Source organism: Protopterus annectens, chromosome 1.part1 (genome assembly GCF_019279795.1).
Source record: "Protopterus annectens isolate FY-2018-M chromosome 1.part1, PAN1.0, whole genome shotgun sequence".
NCBI lineage: Eukaryota > Metazoa > Chordata > Ceratodontiformes > Protopteridae > Protopterus > Protopterus annectens.
The window spans coordinates 212,198,615-212,211,114 of record NC_056726.1 but is presented as its reverse complement, the minus strand read 5'-3'; positions in this window follow the sequence as shown (position 1 = coordinate 212,211,114).

The window sequence follows — 12,500 nt, the reverse complement described above, 5'->3', positions numbered from 1 at the left end:
AATTTCCTGAAACAACAGATTTCCAACATAAATACCTTAATGGGATTAAGTAAGGTTGTAATTAAACTATTTGATCTGTTCTACAATGTGTCATGTATTCTCTTCTTGTAACAAACTGGGTTTTCCACTAGAAAAGTTTTTGTCCCGCTTCAGAGAGTAAACTAGGCCACTTGTTGCGTTCTTTAGATTAGACTTGAAATTTATCCATGTCATGCCTAGTGGATTTTTTCAGGGTGAGACCAGGTATGTTCATGTGGCATGGGTTATTTGAATGAGTAAAAATGAGGACGGGGGTGGCATAATGGTTAGTTTTTACCTCACAGATACAAGGGACATGGTTTGATTCTGACTTCTGGTTATTGGCCGGGCTTGTAATAATCTGCAGACTGATAGCCTAGTATTTACATATGAGCCTATTCTGCTCTAGACATTTTCTGATGATCTTGGAGTCCTACAGGAACCAGAAGCCCACAGAGCTATATTGACCAGTTCAGTATTTGACTGATGGGGGGGGGGATCAGATTTTAAATCTATGTCAGACATCAGCTAGCTTACCTTGTTAGACCTGCAGTGAAATCATCTGAGTATACCATATTGGAAGTTCAGCGTGCAAAATGTGATTAAACTACAGCTGATAAATGTCATTAAAGTGATGCCGTTAATGCCTCCTGTAACAGTCTGAATGCCAAGAGGATAGATTTCTTTGCACTGTCTTTACAGACGGAGACTGGAGGATCTTACTACTTGCTCCAACTCTGACAGCAACAGCAGGTTTTAGCATCATATTCCTTATATAACATGCTTTAAAGTCCTGCAATCGAAGGCCTGGTATAAAGAGATCCACCCATTTTGTCCCAATGAAATTTCATAGTTTGCCAGCTAAACATTCCATCTATTGACTAGCTTAAAATTCTCATTGAACTGCAAGAATGATTCCATTGAAGTGCCCTCCGTCCAAATAAACTGCTGCTCTCCAAAGATCTGTATATACCCACCATCCCAAGCTTTCCATTTCACCACTTTTTTTTTATTTTATCTATTTGTTAACTGGGTAAACCCAAAGAACAAAGTATTCATTTTCAAGTGTGACACAGGAGCACTGTCAGCTTAAGCAACTTACTCAGTGTGACACAGTAAGTAAATGGAGATTGAAGGAATCAAACCCTGTAGTCTTAACTGCAAGAAAACACTCATTAGCAGCTCAGTACCAACTGTAAGATATCTTTGCCAGTAATGGTACCTAGATGAACCCAAGTAATGGATACAGTGGCCAAGGAATGAGACACATCAAAGCTTCAAATTAATGGCCTCCAAGTTCTGTTTGTGCAAGACAGACTGTTTGTGACTCTTAACTGAGTAGCAAGAGATTACCTAAATCTCATAATTGCTTTCTGGCTAGACCAGTTTAGGTTATTCACATTATGACTAGCCCAGGCAGGGGGTTCTGATTTCCTTGAAAGGGGCCAGCAGCCTTTGCATGAGGAAAGTCTCAGCACACTTTAACAAATCAGGAATCCACACACTTCTCTACAATACCTGCATGGATTGTATGACAATATAATTTCTTTTTAATCTTCTCCCATGGGAATTGCTTCAACAAGTACAAAAAGTCATATAGATTAGGTAAAGATGACATTGTGAAGACATTTCTTAAAATGCACATCAAGCAGAACAAAGATTTACTTGAGGTTAATCTTACCAATCAATAAATGCCTCAGTGAGGGCCACTCCAGTGACATACAGTGATAAATCCCTGACTACAGCCCAGGTGACCTGAGTTTGACCAGTGGTTCGTATGACTGATGGAGTGGCAGGCAAGGGATGGGCATGCCCATCCCAGGTGGGAGGGTCCTCGTTGATATGCTCCCTGAGGGGAAGCATGGTCTAAAGAGAGGAGTTGCCCTTGGATATAATCAATCAACATGGGGATGGGGAAATGGAGGGGGTAGGTCATAAACAAAAAAAAAAAAAAATCCCTCAGACAGAACCACAAACAAGCCAAGCTCTCAGGACACCTTCAGAATCAAAGACAAGCACCAGCAAAAATACAAAGTGAGGGGGAGGGGGGTAAAGAGTAGCTAGTAGACCTAGCATGGGCACTGGGTACAGCAGTCTGCCCCATAACAATGAGGTCCAAGGGGACTAAAAAAAAGAAAGGCCTCAATGTGCATAAATATTACAATACTATCAAAATCTAACAGCAATGCAATTTGAGACTGAGCTTGAGGATGTTCCCCCTCAAGAGTCTAATTCCTAAGTACATGTGGTGGTCTTTTGGCTACGGTATTCATAGAGATGCAATAGTTTGTTTTTAATTTAGAGGATTGCTTCACAACTAGACAAATCAGGGTTTTAACAAGGTTGCTGGTTAAGTTGATTAGCTTGCTATAATCCTACATGTAGTGTAGTACTTGCAATGTATACTTTTATGAGTTGCTGGAAATGAAGACATTTATCAGTGAGTACCAGGCTTATATCTACCTCCCATTTATGTTCCCATATCAAACTAAGCCTTTCTTTTCTGTGTTCTTATTCCAGATAATTTGATAAACAGTGTGGATAATGATAGGCATTCCTGTTTAATTCTACACTCCAGCAAGAGTGCAGAGAAGAGGTAATTGCTAGGAAAATGTCACACCATAGAACAGTGGGTCATCAATACAGAGAAGATATAGCTGTCAGCAAAATGTCTCACCATAAGTTAGTAGGGCATCAATATTACTCTAACTGGTGAGCTAAGGAGTCAGTTGAAGTCTAGAACTTTCTGCAGGAAGCCCCATTCAGTAGAGTTGAAAGTTCCTAGTAGCTGACAAAAATATCACTGGAAAGGGACCACTAGTGACTATGCTGTATGACTATAGTTCAGAAGTGTCACAGTCAGTGCCTGATCTGTTGGAAATGAGCTCCACTTGTGTAAGAGTAGAGACACTGACATTTTGATTATGTCTACTTGTAATTATGTTAGCACACATGTTGGCCTCTGCAGCAATTAGAGTGAGGGGGCTGTAGCTGCCCAGCTTTATTTCCCTGTTTATAGAGCACAGTAATGATGACGTCCAAGTAACAGGAGGAGTGACCTACTGAAGCAACTATGTAACTATAACAAGCATTGGGTTTATAGGCATGGTGGGCACAAGTGGTAAACCTAAGGTGGTATGCCCTCCATGTCTTTCAAAAGTGTTAGTGCCTATGGACCACTTTTAGTGAAGTTTCTTGTTTTTATATTGCCCTGTTTTCATTTGATATACTGGGTATGTTGTTGATGTTCATCTGTCATTGTCAACGATAACGAAGGACATCATGTCAAAGAGGTTGACTGAGTACGGTGTGTCCGGCTGTGGCTGATCAGTCCAATGCAGGCTAGGAAAGCTCTGCCACATGTCAGGCACAAGTGGTTATTTGGATTGGTTGGCAAAGAGTTGGCTGTGGATTTACACAGCTCACACTTCCTCTGTGCCTCTGTGGTCCTGCTCTGCTCATAGGAGGTAGCACCTTTGCTGATGCAGCTTTGACAGGCAGGACAGTCTTGTGCTAGGGTTTCCCAGGAGTCTGGGTCAATGCCAAAGCTCTTCAGAGAGACTTTCAGCATGTCCTTGAAGCACTTTTTCTGCCCACCTTGAGTGCGTTTGCCTCCTGCAAGTTCACCATAAAACAGTTCCTTGGGGAGGCATGTGTCTGGCATCTGTACAAGGTGGCCTGCCCACCTGACTTGGGCAGGGTGTAGATACTTGGCAGTCCAGCTTGAGAGAGGAAAACTGTGTCTGGAACTTTGTCCTGCCAGGTAATCTTCAGCAACCTTCTTAAGCAGTTCATATGTAAGCGATTCAGCTTTTTCATGACGCTCATGCACAGTCCATGTCTTACAGGCGTACAGTAGTGTGGGCAGTACAACTGCCTTGTACACCTTCAGCTTTGAGGACAGTTTGACACCTCTCCTGTCCCTCACTGACTCCCGCAGCTGTCCAAATGCGGAGCTTGGCTTGGCAATGCATGTGTCTACCTCATCATCAATATTCACAAATCTGGAGAGTGTGCTGCCGAGGTATGTAAACTTGTCAACAGCCTTCAGGATCTCACCTTCAGAGGTGGTAGTTGGTTCTGCATACATCTTCTGTGGTGCGGGCTGATGCAAAACCTCAGTCTTCTTGGTATTAATTGTGAGGCCGAAGTTTCTGCAAGCAGTGGAAAATCAGTTCATACTCTGCTCAATCTGGGCCTCTGTGGCAGCATTGAGTGTGCAGTCACCTGCAAACAGGAAATCGTGCAGAAAGTCCTCTTTAACCTTGGTCTTGGCCATTAGCCTCCATAGATTGAATAGACTGTCATCAGTCCTGTATCTGATCTTTTTTTTTTTCAAAACAGGTTTATTGTTTTAACATACAAGAGAAATATCATAACAATTTTATACAAGTAATTAAAAATAGATATGATTATAACATTCAACAAAACAACTAAAGTATTTACAAAGACATCCACTACAATCAGATCAATTAATTAAACTAAAATACCATGCTATTGAAATTAGGATTTTTTTAACAAATTTTGTAAATTATCCCATACAATATAATAAGATGTTTTTCTAGTTGTTCTTGACCTAATTGTGTTTATTTCCATATGGCACACTATATTCATAACATTTTTAAATTCATTGAACGAAGGAGGTGTATCTGAAATCCAATTTCTGGTTATTATTTTCCTAGCCACTGCTAGAATAGACCATAACAAGGGAAGCTTAACCTTTTAACACTTTGAGGTACAGGTGTGTTGAATAATATAAGAGATTTAGAAATAATTAAATTATCTGTAAAAAGAGCCTGCAAAAATTCATTAATTGACTTCCAGTATTCTTTCAATTTTATACAGTCATAAAACATATGAGCCCAGTCAGCATTAATTTCTACATTACATCTCTTACATAGATTATCTTTATTATTTATTTTATTCATCATCAAAGGTGTATAAAAAGATATATGTAAAGATTTCCATGTATAAAGTCTCCAGACAATGGAAGACGTAGTTCTATAGGCAGATTCCAATATATATTGTTTATCTTGTTGATTTGGTGGGTCCCCATTAATAGAAGTGAAATAATTCCAGTATGTATCTACACTGTAAAAAGTTTCTTGTCTGATAATTTTATGTATGTATGAAAGTTTACCTTTATCAGAAACTTTATGTTGTAAATTTAATATCAAGTAATCAATCAGTGTTGGAATAGATTCTTTAACTGTTATAGACATTAGATCTATTTTATTAATGAGATGTTGTCTAAAGGTCTGAACCTCTAACCAGCAAGTTTCTCTTAGATCAAATTCTTGTTTTAAGAAATCTAGATTTTTAACTTTATTATCAGATATCAACTGATACCAGTACTTTAGATCATTATCTATAGCTAAATGAGTTCCTTCAGAAGTAGATGACAAAAGCATACCCTGAGTATACATTATAGGAATATAATAAAATTCCATTCCCTATACTTAGGGTGCATGAATATAAAGTTACGATAGCTAATAATAATATTTAATGGGTAACAAACCATATGTTTAGGTGTAATAGGTGAAGTACAAAATTCCTTTAGTAACCATAACATGGAGTTATTTACAATCATATTTTTATGTGTTAAGGAGATTTTCATGAAGTGCATACTAATTAGCTCCCAATAATCTTTCCATTTTATGACATATGACTGATCTATTAATAAAGTAATAACTTTTACAATGGAAGAGATAGTATATAAATTAAAGTCTGGAAAAGAAATACCCCTTGAGACCAGCTATTAGTATGTTTCTTTAATGCAATCCTAGGTCTATTAGGTGCCCATAGGAAATTTAACATTAGTGTATTCAGTTTCTTGATAATTATTTTTGTAGTTGGAAGTATTATTGATTGTATTAAGTATAAAATCTTGGGGAATATTATCATTTTAATAATTGTAAGTCTCTCCTCCATAGTATAAAACATATTATTCCAGGTATTAAAAAGATTTTGTATATTAAGAAAACAGGTATTATAATTATTATATATAATAGATTTAATATCTTTAGATAGTATTATACCTAAATAAGTTATCTGACCTGAATTGGGTACATATTTAGTAAAATCACTAATGAGAATATGTTTTCGTGTATATATAGGTAGTATTTTAGTTTTTTCTTCATTGAATATTAAACCAGAAATACTTTTAAAATTCATCATTTTATCAAATAGAGACTGCATAGAAGAATTAGATCCTGCTGATGTAATTAGAACATCATCTGCAAAAAGTTGAATTTTGGATGTTGTATTTCCATCTATTTCAAAACCCTCTATGTCAGTACTGTTTCTGATCAAATTAGCCCAAGGCTCCATTACTAAAGTGAATAATAGTGGAGAAAGTGGACATCCTTGTTTTGTACCTTTAAAATGGGTATTTTTGTGAAACATATGTTCCTACCTTAATATAAGCCAATGTTCCTTTGTATAAATGCTCAATTAGATTTACAAATGCATCTGAGAAGTTTGTGCAATTCAGTAAGGTAAACAGATAGTCCCAACTTACTGAATCAAATGCTGAACTTATATCAAGACTAATAAGTGTTAAATCTTTCTTTTCCTATTTGCAAAATCAATTAATGTTAAAGTTCTTCTTATATTATCAAAAGTATTTCTATTTACAATGAAGCCTGTCTGATCTATATCTATAATGCCGGGATGATTGTCTTCAATCTATCAGCAAAAATACTCATAAACATTTTATAATCAACATTAAGTAATGAGATGGGCGATATGAAGTACATCTAGTTGGATCTTTATTAGGTTTTAAAATTGGCGAAATAAATGTGTATTGCCAAGATGGGGCGGTTATTAACTCAGTTTGGGCCAAAATAAAAACCTTATGTATTAATGAATATGTACTTTTAGAAAGGATTTTATATATCTCTGGTATAATACCATCATTACCCGGTGCTTTGTTTGATTTAAGCTTATTTATTTGTGTAATAACCTCTGTATATGAAATACTTTTGTCCAATAGTTTAATCTGTTGTTTATTAAGCTTTTTATTCATGTTTGTGGTTATAAACTCCTTTATTTTATCTTTAGGTTCCATGTTAATGTTATTATGGTTAATTTTGTGAAAGTGATTTCTAAATTCATCTAGTATTCTGGTATACTAGAAACATTCTTCTTTTTCCTTAGAGAAAAGATTTCTTTGATATGGTTTTGTTTATTCAACCTTTTGTTTTATTTTTAAGTCTATGTAAGTATTTGGGGTTTATTGAATAAGACAAAAACTTGTATTTCTCTAAAGTTATTTTAACTTTATGAGTTAAAATTTCTTTGTATTTCTCATTTAGTTTGTTTATTTCTTCAATAACTTTCTTGTCCATAATATTTTCTTTATTATTATGTTTATAAGAGTCTAATTTACTTTGAATATCTAACAATTCCTTATCCCAAGATTTCCTTTTATTATTATACCATCTGATACTTTGTCCATATAGATATGATTTTAAGGCATCCCAAACATAGACAATGGAGACTTCAAGAGTATTATTTATCCCCGGGATTCATGAACCTTGCGCCAGGCGCACGCATAGCGTAGGCGCCACAACGCCAGATATGGCCGCCGAGCGATTCAGGTATGATCCAATTCCACGTGCACTACCGGCGTGCGCCTGAGTTGCGCCGCCACCGGCGTAGGTATGTTAAACACCCCATGTGCGGTGTTGCACCATGCAAATGAAGGCATACAGCGATCCACGAAGTGGCGCAGGCGTAGCATAAGGGCACGGCAATGTAAACCAAAAAAAACGGTTTACATATATCCAAACATGACATAGGAGTAACGGAAGGCTGTCAACGTCAGGTATCATACTGTTGCAATATGCCACTGGTGAAAGACACCGAGAATGTCAAAAGAAAACATGCACAAAATGTAAATAATGACATAAATGGTATGTCCGCAGAAACCACAGCAGAACCCCAGGACATGTCTGCGGAAGGTGCGAAACAATGAAATAATATGACAATGTCATAAAAGAGCAGTATAATACACATCAGCTTCACAGCCACAATACACCATAGTATGCATGGAAAGCCACAACCACAGTGCAAGGGTTGCCAAGGAGTGGCGGCAGTGTTCAGCGCCGTAACTATGTATTAGTAGTCAATGCCATGCAAATGAGGCAGATAATACTGAATCGCAAAACCCCCGCCGGCGTAAGGCTGCACCAAACGGCGCAGTGGTAATACACCAAGGAGTGGCCCAGAGGGAATACATGTCAACCGCAGAGGGGTGTGCCACTGTAGGAGGAAGCACATTGGAGCCCAGCAAACATGGGCTGTACAATGCACATCACAGCAGCAGGACCGGCGTGTGGGGAAATAGTTGCGGTGAGAGTACACAATGCGCGCAGAGATGCATGTGCACGAGGATGACTACGTTCCCCTATCCCACTCATGTGACGGCCACCCCGTCAACAACAACGGATACAGGAAGGTGATGCGGAGAATATGAGGAAATGCGGAAGCAGTGTAATTGGAGTCGTAATGAGCAATCAACACCAATCAACCTACGAAGGGCAATTGGCGGCAGCTGACAACTCTGCATGCAGAAACCCGCAAAATGGGAAAGGGGAGGCATATGAATGCAAAGAAAGTAGGGGATGTAGCAGAATTGCAAAGAGTGAAGAACCGATACAGCACAGCCAAGTAGAGAGGTAGCATAACGGCGGCGGCAGACAAAATGCATGATATGCCATGTCCCAGAAACGACACATGACAGGGCTCTGCAGGATGCAATCCAGGAAATAGTATGCGCAACATGCAGAAACAGTAAGGTAAGGCCTAAAGCTAAACCAATGCAGGCAAGTGTAATGTAACCAAAGGCAACAGCGTTGCAGTACCAACGGTAAAACACGGAAGATAATCCACGGATACGGCCGCACAGACACACCCAATGACATCACCGGGTGTACAGCACAACAGTATAAAGTGTGAATGCACACAACACACAGTGCGTATTCCCAAACGCCGCACTTTAGGTGTAAACACACGGGGAACTTTTAAAATGTATATGTTCGGTGCCACCGTGGCCGTGATACATCAGCATGTGTCAGAGACAGACGGAGTTGCGGAGGAGGGTGCCGACAACTACCGTAGGCCTCAGAGGAGAAGGAGAGTGTTCAGACCAAGGGTAACCTACCAGGGGCTACAAGACCTGGAGATAGTAGAGCGTTACAGGGTGGACAGGGACACGTTACAGCAAATAGCGGAGCTGTGCCGGCCACGCCTGAGAACAAGAAACAACAGAGGGGAGCCCATCCCAGTGGACACAAAGGTATGTGTAAGCATGCGAATACTGGCTACAGGTACCTTTCAAAGGCCAACCGGGGATATAATGGGCATATCACAGGCATCAGCATCCAGGGTACTACACCAGTTTCTGGATGCCATGTTACGACATGCCCATGAGTATATATACTTCCCCAGATCTCAGGAGGAGTTGGCTAGCAATATGCGCCACTTCCACCGTGTGGCACAATACCCGGAGGTACTGGGTGCAATAGACTGTACGCACATACAAATCAAGTCACCACCTGGGGAGCAGGGTAGACGCTACATAAACCGCAAGGGATTCCCCTCCATCAATTGCCAGGTTGTGTGCAATGTGCAGGGCATTATCATGGATGTGTGTGCTGGCAGCCCTGGAAGCTACCACGACTCCCATATCTGGCATGCCTCACAGCTGTATCAGGTATTCGCCAGGGGGGACATCACACAAGGCCACCTTGTGGGGGATGCTGGCTATGCACTGGAGCCGTGGATGATGACACCCATCAGAAATGCACACACACACATGCAAGAACGCCATAATGAGGCACACGCACAAACCAGAATAATCATAGAGCGTGTGTTTGGGATGCTGAAATCACAGTTCCGGTGCTTGGATACATCCGGTGGAGCCCTGCAGTACTCTCCAGGCACATGTGCCCACATATTCATAGTATGTGCCATGCTACATAACATGATCCTGAGGAAACAGCTGCTGCAGGGACATAATGGTGAAGGGCCACAAAGCCCACCACAACTGCCAAGGCAAGCACAGGCACAGAGGGTTCAGTGCCATGAACACACTGTGCCAGCCCCAGTAGGCAGACGGAGGCGTACCCAATATGCCTATGCCCTGGCAAAGAGGGAACGTATAGCACATACTCTGACAGTGTAGGCCCCATGGACTGACACCTCCCTACCCACACACACAGTGAAATGGATGGCACACAAACATGGCCACCCATAATGTGTACCGTATGGGTGGTCCCATGTGTGACTCCAACATAGGCAGCACCCAAACACTGCACACCCAACAGCCAGCGGAGCATGGAACACCAACACCTTAACCATATGCGGGTCCTACAGCAGACGGCATTGCTGTATGCTGCCACATTCGCCGCAAGGTGTATACATATGTACATATGTGCATACACAGATATGGAGATAGATATCATTACACACATAGAAATATATGTACGCATACACATATATAAAGTACAACAGGTAAGACAGGGAATCAGAGGGATGCAAGGTGACAGAGAAGTAAGACGCGATATCTGTACATAGTAAACATAGTGAACGACAACCTGAGTATCCGGGAGGGTTGACAGAACAGGAGACGCCACCCATGGAAAGGTCAACCTACCTAAATGCATAATCGCGAGCCGGGACGATCGCCAGGCCACGATACAGTAACAGTACATGTGCGGGTAATATTATGAGGATATGAGGGTGGAGGTAGACACCGCCACCGGTGATGCGGGCAACGCAGGTACTGTGTGCAACCGTCCCTGTGACAGCGGCAGTATGTGTATGTGTGCGGTGAGGGTGTCGTGTGTTCCGCTGTGCGAGTGTAATGTGTGTGCCACTGTAAAATGTGTATGTAGGTGCCATGTGACAGGCGGAGTGGAATAACATGTGTAGGCATACAGTATAGGAACCACAGGCGTATGTACAGCAGTACCCCAAAGTAGTACTGAGAGCCTCTCCCTGGCTAGGCACGTGGCGACGTAAAACGATGCAAAGCGAAAATGTCCCAGAATGTACCACAGGAATATAGCCAACATGAAATGCAAAGGACGTATGTACAAACCATGACCGTATGTATGACACCGATATGTTAATTGCAAAACGATACGTCGGCAACGTTACACAGCAATAGTCATGTACCGCGGAAATACGCATGTGCTACCCCGGCACCGATCGTGGCTATGTATCGGCCCGTAAACACCGCTGTGTGTTCTACGAGTGTCAAACAAGCAATCGCCACCCGAATAGGTGGCAACCGGTAGCATACAGACCGTCCCAAGTACAGGACCACAATGACTGTAAATATCTGGGACAAAATGCCAAGGGATAGTCGGCACGTATGAATAACCAGAGATATACTACCGATGTGACGGAGGAATACATGCAGGAAGCACACATGCAGGCAATACCGACACCAGACGACATCAACACAACCTACACTCCCAGAACAACAGACAGGTAACTGCCAGCTCCCCAGGCAGGGATGGAGCACACACACAAGCATACCGTGTATGTAGAAATGCAAGGCCCACAACCCATACCCGTCACCCACAACCGCCTATATACCCCATCGCACATATCAAAGGGATACAAGCCGCAATAGCAGCACAAACATACAGGCAGTCAATGACAGCGGCATAACCGCAACATCTCGCGTGGGAAACACTATCAGCAGCGGATGCATACCTGCATCCGTTGTTTAAAGGAATACAAGAGCTATGTTACACATCCGAATGCAAAACGCCATCGACAGACGCCGCCAGGACAGGGACACCCACATGTCGAACATAATACCATACCCAACACACACAATCCACGGCTAACACCACTGCGAAATGTACCTGACGCCACACATAGCTGCTGCAGTCACACATAACATAACACAATATAGACCATCTCCACGAAGGTAGTGCAAATAACCAACGCCCAGGCGAGGAATGAACCATGCCCTAGTTACAACGCGTACTGTACGAATGGAGTAGATGCACAGGTGATATGCGCACAAGTACACACCGAGGAACAGCTATTGGTGTGATGAACCCACATGTCGCAGGTGACGACGGATATAAGGATGACTCCTATGATATTCAAACTGTATGCTCATACCGAACCACAAATAAACAACGGATCGAGTGAGAGACAACGCTATAGCGAGACTCGCAATGGAAAATGGAAGGAAATACAGGAAAGGTATGTAGAACCCACAAGATGTACTTGTGTGTAACGCATGATATGTATGACGAAGCTGCACTGTATGTGAACGGTGTTTGTAAGTAAGGATACCTGTCCATAAAGCAGAGAGTGGTGAAAGGTGGTTATGTAGTGCTATCCCGCTGAGCATACCAACAACTGTGGACACCGTGTGCACAGCAGTGGGACATCATGTACACAGCCGGGATAACCCAAGGGCTGCCACAGGGGGGCATAACACAGAACAA